Genomic DNA, 16,424 nt, shown 5'->3' on the forward strand with positions numbered 1-16,424 from the left:
CTCTCTCTCCGGCTGCCGTTTCTGTGTCCCAGCAAATTTTTTTTCCTTGTTAAATATGTTACCCCAGAGGTGCTACCACTATCGCTGATTAGCTCGGCCTTGGCCGGCAGCGGGTCCGTCTTGGCGCCGGCTGGTATTGGCTCTGTCAGGCACAGGGGAAGCTTCCAGCAGCTTCTCACAGAAGCCACCCCTGTAACCCCCACCACTACCAAAACCTTGCCACACAAACCCAATACACCTTATACATGAAAGAAGAATTCTTACGCATCCTCAGATTCTTACACAGCCTCAGAAACTGAGACCTGTCTTGTTCTTCTTTTTCTTCTGGAGAAGCACTGACTTGTTACCGATAACTTCAAGGCTTGCCGTGACATGAACTTCAGTCAAAGCCATCAAATCACCATTTGACCTATTCTCTCTGACAGAAGTAAAATGTCTGTTCTACATAGCATATTGGACATATGCAATTTCACAAAACTGTAAGGCTGTATTATTCACTGGGTGTGCAAAGCTTCTGACACTAGATTAGCATGTATTTCTTAAATTTTTAAAGTATTCCTACATTTTGATTTTGAATGTCAGTATTTTTTGGCAGTAAAAAAGTTATAGCTTCAAGTTCCACCAGGGAAGTAATTTTCAAATATTAAAACTAATTCCCCAAATTGCTTAATTCTGAGTATTCATTTTTTCCAGGTAACAGCAACAGGATTGTGGATGTATTAAATTTATACTTTTTTTTTCTGTACAAAAGAATGAAAATAAGTTTAACTAATTTCATTGGAATGTCAATCGTAATTCAAGTAGTGGTGGTGGTTGCATAGTATAGTTCAAAAGAATCTGAGGCTCCTTCCTTTCTTACTTGAAAGAGCTTACATTTTCCAGAACTGGCCAACACAGTTCACGCAGCCCAGGTGCTAGGTCAGAGCTTTTGCAGTTGAGATGCTGGGATGGAAATAATGGTCTGCGCAGTGCCAGATGGACTACGTGAGTAGGGACATCATTGCAGTTCAGTGTAACCTGTATTAGCCCGTTTCCAGATTGCAGCTAGAATGGGATTTTAACAAGGACAAAACAAGTAAGGCCCCTTCCCTCCCACGTACACATAAACACACCTCAAGGGATTTTTCATTTTCTAAGCCTACGGTGAGCCACTATGTTATAGGGAGAATGTAAATTATTCTTTTGTTTATCCATTAGTGACAGCATCTTAGGAGGCAAAGAATTTGACATCACATCAAGCTGTGAAATTTTTAACACAATTGGTTTAAAATGGGCTGCACCAAAAATCTGCATGTCCTACCCTGCCTTTATGGGCAGCAGTAATGCTGTATTAAAATACACTTAAACCTTCTGGTATCCATATGTATTTTGCCACAATCTAATTGCTGTGTACTCAAGATAGTTAAAAGCTGTTAGTGTAGAGTCAACAAGTGTTTGCTTTGGGTTTCTATCTTTGTAGTTTGCATGAGGAAATTCCTAAGAGTTCAAACTGCTGAACATGGTGTTGATGCAACTATTAGTATAAATACTAATAAATGGAAGAACAAAGCCTCTTTCATGCTGATGCAAATCATTCCCTTTTCAAGCATCACACAAGCTAATGCTGAAACAAGGGAAGAGGGATCAAGCTAATTGACAACTTCTGTAGATGACTACACAGCATAAACCACAAATAACAGAGCAAACATAAGCTTTAAAAAACACTGATTGCCAGCTGGGGAGTAGTATCAACAGTAATTGGATTGTAAGCAGTAGTTGCACAGCATCTTTTAAATCAAACCACTACCTCCTGTGGCTTAATGAAGATTTTTAGGTTAATGTAAAATAAGGCTTTGAGCTGTATTCCCTTAACAGATGTTGGGAATTAACATGTTACTATTCCTACAGTTGAGTTTGCAGAAGAGAATAAGTATCTTCACCACCTGTCTGTGAAGTCTAGCATCATTGCATAAGTCTCATTTCATCAATTTTTTTTTTTAAGCTAAGATAAAACCATGCATTTGAAAATCTCAAGGATCATAAAAAAGCTGAAAGGGAGAATTAACATCTGCAAGTGGTCCAAGTGTACAACTTGAGTTGGTAACTGTAAGAAAGCACCAAGGGTCCATCTAATGATTACTTGCCATACCACTTCCCTAAAGCTATTTCCCTTGTCTGTAAATTTTTAATAGCCTCCTGGTTGCTATGGCAAGTAAATTACACCAAGGAAAGTTATTTGGTTGTTCATTTCCAGATGTTAAGAAAGCAGTATGTGCACCATGGACAACAGGTTGAGAAACTGCAATAACTTTTTTCAAATGAATGAACCGCCAAATTGTGTCCCTGTTGAAACTGAAGACAGCTTACGCTACCAGCGGTGTTCCTGTACTTAGAATAGCTTCTAAAATAAAAGTTCCAAGTATGTGGAAAGCTTGCACAAAGAACCTTTAAATCCCTGTTTTAAGGCTATCTATTGCAACTGGTTGCATTTTTCTGACACTATTTAATTTCCTCTCAGAATAATTGCTGTATGTTTTATACATTGACTCTTCTGTAGCCTATCATCCTCGCTGCTGTGAGGTGAGGAAGGAATAGTTGTTGTCTATACTTTGTGAATACACAACTGGTAATAGCCCAGTTTAATTTCTCTCTGTTACTAGATCGTCCCAGTAAGCAGGTGACAGAACTTTCTTTTCATTAACCAAATCTCTATCATTCATCTTCTTACAGCTTGAAAACAGTAGATTCTAATATATTAATAAACACATCTGCAAGGCTTTGTGTACTTTATATTTCAGGCAAACAGTTTAAAGGGACCTACCAAAAGCAGGTTGTTTTTCTTTACACCCCACACCACCCCCCAACCTTAACTCCATCCAGAGAAGATAACTTAGGTAGTCTTACCATAATTTTTCCTCTCTGGTGAGTCTTCTATTGTCTCTTTTTTCCTCCTTTTTTTCCGCAGAACTGTCTGTACACCAGCTATATGTTAAGGCTTTTCCACGTAGGTATTCCATGGAAATAAGCCTGCCTTTCCTGCCCCTTCCATTGGAATAGGCTTGATCCACCCTTTAGGGCTCTGCTACCAATAGCTGTCTGCTGGAGGGTTTGGTGGAATCGGTGCCACTCAACCACCCAACATACCCAGTCCACTAACGGTCCTGTTAGTTTATGTTGCTGGATATGATGGATCTATGTCAACAAGTAAAAGTGCATAAAAGTCCTCCCGACTCATCTAAATGAGGCTACGTTGGTTGAGTGGTGGACTTCATTGTCAGATGTGCAGTGAGAACTGTACAAGGCAGACATGGCCCTACCATAGCAGCCACCCTTTTCTCTCTAGATTAAGAAAAATTCTCTTCTGCACATGCAGACAAGTGGTGCTCAGATCTGTGCTAAACATTGCAAAGACAGAGGCAAAGTCACTCTGAGAAGACAACAGATAAAGTGCGTAAGGAAAGGGTGTGGGAAAACAGCGTCATCTTGATCCCAGTTCTTCCTGGTAGCTTCCCAACACAACCACCTCTTAAATACTCATATTTCACTCGGCTTCTCCTTGTTGATGATAGTACACCAAGTTGGAGGGAAAGCATAAAATCGGGTACTCTCTCTTCAGCAGCCACATAACATGTTACTGTTTTTTCAATCCATGAATGACAAGGAAGCAAATATGCATTTCCAAGAGAATTGAGCTTTATAAGCAGCAAAAATAAAAAGCCTGTGTGCATAGGGACCTTTCCTATTCAGTATATTTAATCACTTACTGTCAATTAAAAAAAGATAGTTCAGCTTCAGTCCAGCCCGTTACTTCAGTGCTAAATTCTACTTCAGAAGCTTTTAAACAGCCAGAAGATGTGCTAGGGAGCAACTGTTCTCAGTCTTGTAACCTTTCCAATGAGCCGAAAGGAAAAGCAAGATTCTGGTGTCACTCTAACTGTATTGATGTATCAGAGAAAAACAGCAGAAACACATCTAATCAAAGTATACACCTTTACCAGTGATTAGTCTGTTGCTATGTAAGCATCCCAAAACAATCCAATTCCTGGTGTTCCTTATGGGCCTGGGGAGGATCATCAGTATAGCAGGTTTCCCCTCTGGCACCTCCTGGCAAGGAGACTCTAGTGAAAGGGTCTGCACCTTCATAAGCACACCGTTTGCCTTGAAGGTCAGCATGAACCTTTTTCAGTTGTTTGCAATATCAGAAAGCATCAGCACAGAACATGGGCAGGAGTCCAGAACGCGTTACAAGTCTCCCCATAAGTGACACGGAAGAGTAGAAAGCTCAAGAAGGATATTAAGACCTGCATTCATTTCTTTATTCTGTTTCTTCACAGGCTCCACGTTCTTTGTGGCCAAGTCTTGCCTTTGCTCTGGACTCCTTTTCCACCAATTATTCCCATATTCTTTCCTTGGCTGACACTCCATTTGAACCAGATATTTCTCTCTTAAAACACTTCCACTCTTTTGTGACTTAAGCTGTCCATAAATTGTCTTCTTCAGAGCTATCTATATCACAAGAAGCTTTTTCCATCCTGAACTGACTACCACTGTTCCCCTAGTTCTCCTGGCAAAGCAGATGTTGCAAGTGCTTTCAAATCGAACAAGTTTGAGCTTAGATAGTTTAAAACGTGTTTCGAACTAAACTTGTTGATGTCTGAAACAAGAAGGCTAACTCAAGCGAGCTTTTCCAACAATGGGTCTCAGGACAGAAGCTGTCAGTAGCCTCCCTAGTAGTAATAATATTGCTGTTGCAACATCAATTGCAAAGTGATCTGCAGAGATACCTCCATCTGTAACCTGTCTGCATCTTCCTCCTTTTTTCTTCCTGCAGATTCTTTTCAGACTCCTGCTTCATTATCTTTGTCCTGAGGTCCTGTTGGATTTTTTTCTTTATTTTATTATTTCTTTTTACTAATTAATTCCGGATTTTTAAGCATCTTTCAAAAAGGTAAAGAAAAATAATTTTTAAAGTTCCAATCAAAATCTATACATATTGGGTCCCAAAGAGTGGGTATATGAATAGCTTCAATGATGCTAGTTTGTTAAGAGCTATGGGATACAGACCTTTTCAGTAAAATGTGGATTCCATGAACTAAAGCAGTATGTATGGAAAGTATGTATGGAAAGCGGTATGGAAAAATAGATTTTTCCTAAGAAACTGTACATAGATTTTGTCAAATCCCAAATCTCACTGTCCATTGGTTGGTGCTAGAAAGAAGTATTTATCCTGATATCCTGCACAATGTTAGGTCTAAACTCACCTGGCAACTCCCACATCAAACCAACAACTTAATTTACACCACAACACAGATACCTAATATTTAAAGATTTCAGATGGCAGACAACATGCCAGCATCTATCAGTTGAAGTTGATCCCAAGCCTAACCACTGTCACATAAAAATCTGCTTTCTGTCCAGGCTGGCTTTGTCTAACGTTAGTTTCCATCAGTGGATTATATTTTACATCTTCATGTTGTATTAAAGAGTCATGTATCAAATTTCTATTCAAGGTAGGTGGTCAAATAGCATTTGAATATTCTCTGCAACAATTAAATACAGCCATTAAAGTCACATTAGGACTTCTTTTCTAGAACTGGATTGTTTCTCTGTTTTCTGAAGCTTTTCTAATAAGTTTCAAAGTAATTGTTTACTTTCATTAAAATCATGTACTAGTGTCCTACTGATTAATATTCCTCTGCTTATGTTGCATATGAACCCTTAGTTTCAGCATCACGCTGGAAGGTAGTGGTCCTTTTCACTATCACTTCATTCCATCTTTTTGTGTCTTGTAAATGTGACCAACTTCACTGATACTTTTATGCATGATCTTACATTTCACTGCATCAAGGTATTAAGGTACGTGCTCCATGTTTCTCTGCGTTTCCTCATCTCTTAGGGCAATGGTTAAAATAGCACCTAAAATAAAAACTCCTTGAATACCCCAAAGACAAATATCATAACGCTCCACATACTAACCCTCCTAAATTTTAATCATTAGCTACCACATCTTTGGCATCTTTGTTACATTTAGGCCTTGGAAAACAGCATTTGCATTTGCTGTCTTATGGGCAGAAAGAGTTAAAACAATTCACAGCTTTTTCTTGGAATTTCCCTTTCCTCTCCAGAGAGGACTGTCCTGGAGTAATGTAAACACAGACATCTGCTTGCTGTCACTTTGTCCTTCTTTTAAATTCTTAGGAATAAAAAGCATCCCACAGGGCGGTCAGACCAGTCATCTAGTCCAGTACTCGTCTCTCCTGGTGGACCTGTTGACTATGAGTTTGTGTAATCCTTCTTTGAAGCTAGTGATACAACTCATTCTTTTAGAATATATTACCAAACCCAATTTACTTCTCTTATAAAAAAATACCAAAATTGTCCAAATTTTCTATACCTAAGTCAGCTAAGTATGTACAGGAAATTGTGAAGCACAATAAACATTTATGGCATGAAGACCATTCAACTAGAGTTACTACCTGGAAAAAAAATCAAACTGATTTCAAGACGGAGTATGGTATTTTGTTGGACGTCTACAACTCTCCATCTCTTGTGTTTCTGTTTGGAGGTGCAAACAACCCCTTTTAATCTGATTTAGAAATCGGGGCTCATCTCTAATTATTTAGCCTCTCTGTTGCTCCACACAGCCCAGAGTGAAAGATCTGCGCAAATAGGAGAACGATAATGCACAGTTCTAGAAATAGCTCTAATCCCTATATCCCTCTAAACAGAAATTCACCTTACAGTTGTAAACATTGCTTTTAATATAAAGTTAAACCAACACACTAATTACATTTCATTAAGCATCACATCAACCTTTAGAGAGCATAACACTATTATTCTATAATTTTACAAATGGGAGAATCAAGGAATAGCAAGAGAAGGTGTCTTGGTTAAACCTTATTACTATTTAGTGGCAGAAGAGAGCCCAGTGTTTTCTGCTCTCCCTGTTGCATTCCCTAAAGCTGATTGGTGAATAAAATTTTCAGAGCAAGTTTCAAATGCATCACCTTCCTGGGAGGAGGGATGCCAGCAGAAAAGCAGCCATGCTTTCCAACACATACTAGCAATAAATGATAGCTGTTTAATTCTGTGAGCATCTCTTTCTGCGTATAACTATTCATTAAATATTCCAGATTCTGATACACGACTGCAAAAACACTTTCCTTTTCCTGAGCACCTTTCAAATTTGCTGTAGAGAATACAAATAAACTCAGAAACATTGCTCTTAACAAAAGAAATCCACTTGTGATGTCATTAGCGTGCAAGGGCTTGGAACAACTGAGACCTCCATGATTTCTTTGATAATCCACACATTTGTGTGGTTCACAGCTCTCAAGGAGACCTGCATTTCAGGTCCCTCTGTGGCCAAAATAAGTATGTTAAATTATACATAATTTTTTTAAATGGAAGGTAGTTTTATCAAAAAAAGCAAAATTCTGTTTAAAAGGGAAATTCTGTCACTGGAGAACTAAATGGCAATCCCTGCTGAAGTTAACAGGGGGTTTGGTTTTCATCCTTTATCTGACCTAAAATCTGCAATGACAGCAGGAACAATTTCAAACTTAGGTAACCGTCAAGTTTTCATGCACAACACTATAGCAGTGGAGGTCCCAGTCTCCTAAGAAATAAAGAGGGATACTTGTACTATTGTATTTCACTGCATATGGAAGTGATTTATGCTATAATCAAAGGTGTAGCCCCTTCCACTGGAAGATTCTCAAGCAATTATCATGGAGTAAACCAGTCTTTAGCTCTACTAGCCATTAATTTAATGAGACTTTTTTTTTTTTTTTAATAACCAGTATCTTCATAACTGATAGATACCTAATCTGGTGAAGCACCCGTTCTCTTGTTTCCTGGAGACAAATGTGGTTCAGCTTTTCAGATTAATGAATCGGAAAGCAAAATGTGACAGTTTTCTAAATTGTATTGTAATAAATTTTCTGTGTTTCAAAATGGAAAAATAATCCACAAATTCACTTCCAGAGTTGAGGTTTCAGGTCTTGAAGTTTTTTTGGTTGGGGATTTTTTGGGGGCAGGATCTTTAGGTGGCATAATCTCTTTCTAGAGCATAAAACTGTCACATAGGAATTACAAGTCTTTCCATGCATCTTATTTATAAAAAGCTACAGAAAATCAAGCCTAAAAATGTTAACATGTTGCTAGTAGTGGTCAAGCTGTGGAAGTGCTGAATTTACTATTCCAGCAATATGTAATATATTGCATGATGTAGATGATTTTTGCAAAACACAGGGTAATACAAGCATTACAAACCTGATTTCTTATTTTTCTGACTAACTACTGAGCATTTACTGTCAACCTGAGGAGCTTTTTCCTTCCCACTCACGAACAGTTTTAGAACTCCTCTGAAGAACAGTAGGAGCTGCCAGCTTCCCCACTACACTTTGGAGCACCCGCTTTACAAAAATCCTAACAATAAGAAATCTAATCCAATTTGTTGGGTCTGTTTATGTGCTTATGAATTTAATAATGCTGCTGTTGATGTGTTACCTCTCCTGCCCTGTGAAATCCTCCAACAGAGTTACACAACTTGTCAAAGCGTTGTGCAACCAAATGGTACTCTGTTGGAAGAGGTCGAGCCAGTGTCCTATTAAACAGTCTCTGCGCAGCAAAGCGCGGGCCTGTATGTTGTTCATGTTGATTTTGTCTTGTCAAATTGTCGTCTCTACATTGTGTAGAAACTTGGTCAGTTATCCCCTTTTCCTACAGCAGAAGCTGTTTTGAATATCGATCGCACTTAAAACACAACTAGAAATAGATTCCCTCAAATTGAGTGTTAGGGAAGCATCTGCATTTTATGTTCTTTCTACTCTGTGTTTGAAATCCTGACCTTTTCCTGTTATCTGCAGCCTCTTTTGTTGTCAGGAGGAGTTTTAGAAGTTTTTATTTTTTAATTAGTCAATATAACTGATCCCTCTCATTCTCATTACATTTTTCTTCCCAATTCTGTAGAGGTAACTGATAATCTCACCTAATATTTAAGCTACCAACTTTCTTATTTTGTTACAGACTGCAGTGACTATATTTAATTCTGTTGGATGCTGTTTACTCCCCTTCTGCTCTTGCCACCACAAACATGTCATACGGATGAAATATTTAGACAGAAACATATTTTAACCAAGACAGGAGGAAGCCTCATATTGGGACTGTATCTCAAGTAATCAGATATTTTTGTAACTTGATGGAAATATATATTCAAGAAAAAAAGACCATTTAGGCAGTCATGCCAGTTTTACCAAAAGATTTCAGTGAAAATTATGTTTTCTTTTAAATGTTGACATTTTCTCAATCAAATATTTTTTTCATTCATCACTTCAAGGAGAATAACAGATGCTTTTAAAGAAATGTTGCTTCAAAAAAGTAATTTAAAAGAATAATTTCTTTATTTACCAGCCTACAAATGACATACTGTGACAAGGTATGGCTCCTTTTTATTTTTACATATAAATTTCATGCATACGTATCCTTATTTAAATGAATTGTATGAAATGATGATTTCATATAAATTGCATACCTGTGTGCCTATCTCTGCGCATACTAAAATAATAAGAGATACAGTTAAAATGGATTTCCTGTCACAGACTTCATATTAGCATATCCTTTCTGCATCTCACATTTATCCTTTCTGGAAAGTCAAGAGCACCTTATTTTCATCATACTGTATCTAGCCTTATATCTACATTTTGAATAAACCCAGAAAGCACTGGATTTCAGATGTGAAGTAATGCTTTGATTTACTGCTTCACATAATGAAGGGCATAACATAATAGTTTTTAGAATACAAAAGCTCTGTAATGCTGAAACCTTAATACAGGAGTTGAGAAATGAAAAAGATGAGTCAAGAGGCTGCAAGGTAGCAACAAGTGACAGGTGTTTCAATAAAGCATGCAGAAGGTTTCCCTGGATGTCAGTAAAGAATTTGCATTCTTACAGTTAAGACTTAAAACATTGTACTTAAAGGAAAAAAAAAAACACAACAAAAACCAAACAAAAAAAAACCATACCAAAAAACCCACAGCAACAACAAAAAATAAAAAACACCCAAACAAAAAAAACCCAAACCAAACTGGGGCCTCCCAGGAGGTCAGCTAAAAGAGAAGGCCGTCTCTGGTTTATCTGATGCTAGAAGCTGACATAGGGTTGAATTTCTGATAGAACAGGTCTGCAAAATTCTGCGGTATTTGGGTTTTTTTGTCATTGCTCCCAAAAGGCAATATTGTAATTGCAAGTACAGTTTGCAAATAAAAATTGTTACTACTACCTGCATGTCTTCTTTCACTGTCTTGCATAATTTTATGTGGTTGCTTGGAAGTCTCAGAGCAGGATCTGCAATCCATAACAAGAAGCAATCTGGGGAGAAAAATGTACATAGCTTCTAATAAAGCCTGCCAGGTTTAGAGTAATACTTTCCTCATGTGGAATCACCAGACCATCTGCAAGTAAGTTTTTAACTATCATTTACTACCCCACTTCTCATATACATCATTAATAGATTTCTGTTCATTTCCCATGCCTTCTGTAGTTCTTAGTCTATTTTTCTACCCCCACAATGAACGATTTTCACACAAAAAAAAAGGTATTAACATAAATAGTCACAATTAATCTTTGTCCTGCAGTAGCAGGGTAGAAAACAACAAGGTTGCTTGCGCAGCCAGATAGCCCACTGCCTTCCTTGTCTTGAGGGCAAGGACTCCAGCCCAGAGATGACATGAGCTTTTAAGAGTTACTTGTGGCGTGGGGAAGGTTACGGGACTGCACATGGGTAACTTTGGCTGCTGGTTTTGTGCACTGCGTACAGCATCCTTTCTTTCCAAGTATGGGGATGTGTTTTCATTTTAAACTCCAGCGCAGGAAGGCAGGGGATGGCCTGCTCCTCTTCCGTAACTTCCCCTTATTTTTTGCCATTGGGTCAGCTGCAAAGCAGTTCTGATCTCTCAATCGTGTATTGCTTTGCAAGGGTGTAGATCAGAAAGTTGTGAAGTGAAGGAAGAAGTTCAGCTTTTTCTAATGATCTTTAGCGCTTACCAGCATTTTTGAGAAACTCGGGCAATGCTTTTATCTGATGTTGGTCCTGAGGGATAGGGTACAACTATTTATTCGTATTTTATGGGCAAGCAACAAGGCACAAAGAGGCTAAGCAATTTGTCCAGGATGACACAAGAAACAACCTCATCTAACCTCAGCCTTGGTGCTCTATCTTGTATTTTGGAAAAAATCAACATCCATTGGCCTGGTGGAGGGAACTGTGGAATAGCAAATGCTGGAGCATCCAAAAAACATTTTTCCAGAAGGAATAATAAAACCAATGTACAAAAGGTAGCATCGGTAATGCTGGCTTTAAAGATACTACGCAGCAATATTTAGGTTTTTTACGCTATAATCTAAACATCATTCAGTGAGAATAGCAATATAATTGGAAAAGCATTTTGGAGCTTCCTCTGCTTTTTCAGAGGAGAGGACCTCCAGTTTACCTTGTCTTGGAGCTTACAACCTAGAAACAAATATTGGTGCGGCATTACGAAACCTGGACCATCTGTGTGCTTGTGTCTGCACTCGCTGCTGTAACCCAGGCAAAACAAACAAGAGACACCCATATTCGGCTCCTTACTTCGCTGTAGACATCCTGTGGGACCTCAGACAAGCCCCTTCCTCCAGATTCCCATATGAAAAGTAACAGCATTTTTCTAAACCCCCTCTCCTCCAAGGTAAGGTGAAAAGAAGGGTCGTGGTGTGCTTACCAGCTGTGCTGATGAGAGGAGAGTATTCCCTTCTTATAGGGAGGGGGTGAAGAACTATACACTCCAGTGGGTGCTGCATGGTTACACACCCCAGATGACCAGCAGGTTGCTGAAAATGATCGCTTCATTGAACCAGTGACACTATTTCAATTATTCCAGGAGGCAAACAATGCTTCTGACTGGGAACAAACAGATGCATACCTGGGGCTTGGATCCAAACACTCTGGATGCTCCATGAAGGAAGCTCGGATCAAAGCCAACCTCTGTGCAAGGCAGCAGGACCCCGCAGTGCCACCATGTCTCTAAGCTCTCCCAGGCCCCTGCCACAGCAGAGCATCGCCTCCTCGCCGTACCCTGCCCCTCCGACCTCGTCCTCCTCCTCGGAGTGCAAACGGCACCAGCCCTGCATAAACCGTGAGCCCGAAGGGCACGGAGGCGGCAGCGGCCGCAGCATCGCACTGCCAAGAGCAGGGCTGCCACACACAGCTGCGCTGTCAAAGAGGGGGAGGTAAACAAAACCGTTGTGCTCTGGCTGGGTTTTGTCATTTTACGGTTGGGTGTCCATCCTCCAAAACACCCACTAAAGACACTTAACAGCGTTTATGTGCCCCGTAATGTGCACTGCTAGGTCACAGCCCTCAGCAGGCACCGCCTGGAGAGACATGAGTTACCAGGGATGGCAGGGAGCACAGAGAGCTTCTGTACCCTCAGCTTGTTCTTCCCACAGCTCAAAGAAGAAGCAGCACTGCTGATGCAAATGTGAAGGCAACGCTTTGTAGCTCAGGAAAACCCCATTTCCAGTCTGTTTCAAATTCTCATCTACTGATTTTTTCACATTGAAATACAAGATTTATTCTCCCTACAAGGAGGGATTTTTAAAGCAGGTTAGGGCTCAGTTTGGTGGGTGGGAGGGGGGGAAAAAAAAAAAAAAAAAAACAAAGAGGGAGATTGTTGGATGAAGTTCCATACATGGTGCTTTGTCTTTTGTAGAAGCTGAAGTGGGTCACTGAAAAATGCGTAGAAAAAAATGTTGGTAAATGATTCTGGCCTTCTTCAGGTAAGAGCATGGAGAATCCTTGGCTTCACAAGTGTGGGAGGAAGATGCTTCCCTTGTATTTTACCTGAAAGATACTCTGAGCTTTTCAGTGTTAAGTACAACATACGTTCCCCCACCTAGAAATAAAAGCTGATCCCACCAGCGAGCATATTGCCCAGCAAAGCCAAGTTCAGCTGGACAGACGAGGTTGTTTCCTTCCTCCATTCTTGTTCCATGAGATCTTCATCAGGGAATGGATCAAAGGAGAGAGCTTGTGTACAGCTCTACAGCCTGTTGTATACACTTTCTTCCCTACATCCTGGTACATCAAAGAATTTGAAACAATAGCTGGGGGAAAAAAGTGTGGAGTATTTCTAGAGTATCAACACAGCTACACGCTTACCTTGGTGAAACAGAAGAGAATCAGGCTTGGACAAGCAGATGTAGTGCAGCAGGAGACCTTACCAGAGGGCTGGGCCATCTGGTGATTCAAATTCTGGTGAATTATTGAAACCGATGGCATTTTTTTGGCTGACACATTATTCTTCTTAATCTAGAGAAGCATCCCAGGAGACAGCTGTATCAGTCATGTCTGCAGCATGTGAATTCTTGTCTCCTTCTTAAAAAAATAAGAACTGTGTAAGAGGCATTTTCCTGCCACTAGTCTTTGGGGTCAGAAGCTGTAACGAGAGCTACTGGAGTTCAGCTTTGAGAGAAGAGAAGAGGGAAACATTCTGTCCCAGCCCCTGAAAGTTGCCCTACATGTTGCCCACACGAGAGAGCTGCTAGTGAAGAAAGCGGAAGGGCTGTGCCATGGAGTCCAGGAGGAGCAACGCTCAGTACTTCAGCAGAACTAGGGAAGTCTCATGGTGGTTTCTAACACCCAAAAGCTCCCTGAAAAATAATACTGGCAAAGAAAAACAGAAAAAGTACCCCAAAACAAAACCAGGTCTTGCTTTGAAACCACTCCCATAGATCCTTTTTACAATTGGTGAGGATGGAGGAGAATGAAGGTAAAAGCACCCTTGCTGGACACATAAGTAATGATCCCTCCCTTGCTCCTTGTTCAGGAAAAATCTCCTCCTAAACCAGGCTTCTGTCTAATTCTCTGCACAGCCCATTCCTTGCTCAGGGTGATGCAGACACGGAGCAATGAGGCAAACCAGCATCAGCTCTTGTGGCACTGATGCTCAGAGAGGCCCCTACAGCAGGGCAAGCAGACGTCAGTACTTCCCTACCACTGCCACCTGGGCAAAACCAAGATCCTCAGAAAACATCTGAAAGACAGGAGAAATACTGTTTTCCCCCCACATCAGAACCTGGTAACATGTTTTACGCATTTGTAAAATAGGTCTGAAAAGAACTTGCAGGAGGAAAGAAAAAAGGCACCTATCTGTGCTAGACTTGCACGAAACACTCACTTCCAACAACGTCCTCTAGCAACTGTTACCATACCCTCACATGTAGGGGGGGAGCATAGCAGAGACACACATCTGCACAAGTCAAATACTAACCGCAGAAACCAGTTAATCCCCCCAAGTTACCTTAAGGGCAGCACACAGCTGTCAGATCTGCTTGCGAGTACCAGAAGCTCCCAGGCTGGTTTCTGTAAAGCTTACACTCAAGTATTCCCTTTTCTACCCAGTTATGTCTCTTCTACACTGTATTTTCTAATATTGAAAAAAATCTTCACAAAGCCTCTTTGCAAGAAGTCCTATTAAAGACGCATTCATCACGTTATGAGAATTTGCCATATCAATAGTACAGCCAAATAACCCACAGAGGAATTGTTGAAGCGGAATCGAAGCCATGCTGTGAAAAGCAATCTGAGTATTGCCTATTAGCAAGGGCTGCCATACCTGAAGAAAAAGAAAACATTACCGTATGCTCAGACTCAAAGTTCCTTCTCATTTATATCACACTGACTGCAAGTTTTCTCCATGGGCAATAAAAAAAGCTCAAAATAAGCAGCCATAATGAGCAAGTGGCTTTAAAAGCAAAACCCTCAAGCTCCATGGAAGCAAACGCAGTTGACTGGGAAAAGAAACAGTTCCCCTCATTTGTCAAATGAAGCTCGCTCCCCCTTGTTTGTTGTCGCTGCCAAGAGCTCTTGCATTTTCTTCCACATGATGGGGGAGTTTGGTAGCTGTAATCCCCTTCATCCGGATGGCCTATCAGGATTTACAGGCATTCCTTAAAAATAGAAGCAACCTAATCCCGGTTCAGCTAATTTAACAGAAGTTTCTGCAAAATTGCATGGTTCTTTCAAAGCTAACGGTCAGTAATTCACAGCTGTGACATGAGATGGTTTGTTTCCTCTCTTGCCACCGATTTCACAGACACTTTCCTTGCTCTGTGTTGATACAGGCTGCTGTTCCGCAGTTATTTGCATCTCTCCCTTTCACTTGATGCTATTTTATTTGCAGCTGAGGATATTGATTCACATGCAGATCCCACTGGAATTATTACTGGTAGCTTTTTGCATAGCTTGGTGGCCGTACAGCACCAACAGCTCAATGAATGAGACATAGCACCATTCTCAAACCGCCACAGGTTCATACTCCAACATAAACCAGAGCCAACTTTGTCACATTACTAGTTGCAATAGCAGTTTTCACAAGAAAAACGGGGCAGACAACTAGAAATTGTTTCACACAACTGTCTGATCTACTACGTGCAAGTCAACATGCTACGTAGTACAGCCTGACTTGGTCATCAGAAGTAAAATCCAGGCTTTAATTGTAGCTGCCACCGAAGTATTGTCTCCAAAGTGAGAAGATGCTTTGGGCTACAGCTATGCATTTCGCCAGCCTAACGTCAAATGACACCTACGTAACTGCTGTGAGCGCCCGTAACTTCCTATTGCACCTTCACCGCCCATCTTCCGACTTCGTCAATGACAAGTTATTGAAGCGATGACAGCAGCAGTCTGTCCGACCTGGAGTTTAAGAGCACTGAAGATACAGCAAGTGCCTTGTTTTTGCATTGAAGTTTAGCATTTATTGAAAGATGCAAACGTTTTCATTAGTTAGCAGATACAGTAGGAAAAAAGCAGAGAAGCCTCAGGCATTCAAAGTGCAGCTGCTGAAGCCACACTCGGTTTACAGTGCTCCACCAGCAGCGTACGCATGTAGCCAGACACTGAAAATACCTGGCTCTTTGGGCCTGATTTCCCGTTACTTCTAACACGCACCATCCTCTTTAAAGAGACACCAGTGGGGAATATTAACGACACCTCTGCTTGGACAGCGCTAAGAAAAAAATGTCACATTACACATAGCCCACCATCCCAAAAAGCTCACGCCAGAGGTGCTGGCAACAGCAGCATCTTCTCACCACGGGAAGCGCCTGCTTCCCCTAACTGCGTCCCAGCACGCCGCCCGCTTCTGCCGCACCGTCAGCACTCGCTGGCTGCACCTCGGCTCCTGCATTAACCAGGAGCCCCACTCTGGCAACAAGCACTCGTACTGCCAGTCACTGCGGTTTGCCTTTGAAAAAGTACCGCAGCAGCAAATATTTTTTTAATAACTTGCAGAATTTTAACACACCGAAAAGTATATTCATTTGGACACTAAAAAACCCACCTCAGTTTAACCCAATGTTCTCTTGAAATGCTGTTTGACAACTGGAGAGGGAAAACAATGAAAGGC

At 40.7% G+C, this 16,424-nt stretch overlaps 1 long non-coding RNA gene across 1 annotated transcript; it reads left to right on the top strand.

Annotated features, from left to right (window-relative positions):
- The first annotated feature begins 171 nt into the window (after positions 1-171).
- On the top strand, positions 172-10,260 carry LOC121233204. Its single transcript, XR_005932117.1, has 2 exons — positions 172-5,092; positions 5,123-10,260. It is a non-coding gene; the product is annotated as an uncharacterized LOC121233204 (long non-coding RNA).
- The last annotated feature ends 6,164 nt before the right edge of the window (positions 10,261-16,424 follow it).

The sequence above is a fragment of the Aquila chrysaetos genome, chromosome 3 (assembly GCF_900496995.4).
Source record: "Aquila chrysaetos chrysaetos chromosome 3, bAquChr1.4, whole genome shotgun sequence".
NCBI classification, from domain to species: domain Eukaryota; kingdom Metazoa; phylum Chordata; class Aves; order Accipitriformes; family Accipitridae; genus Aquila; species Aquila chrysaetos.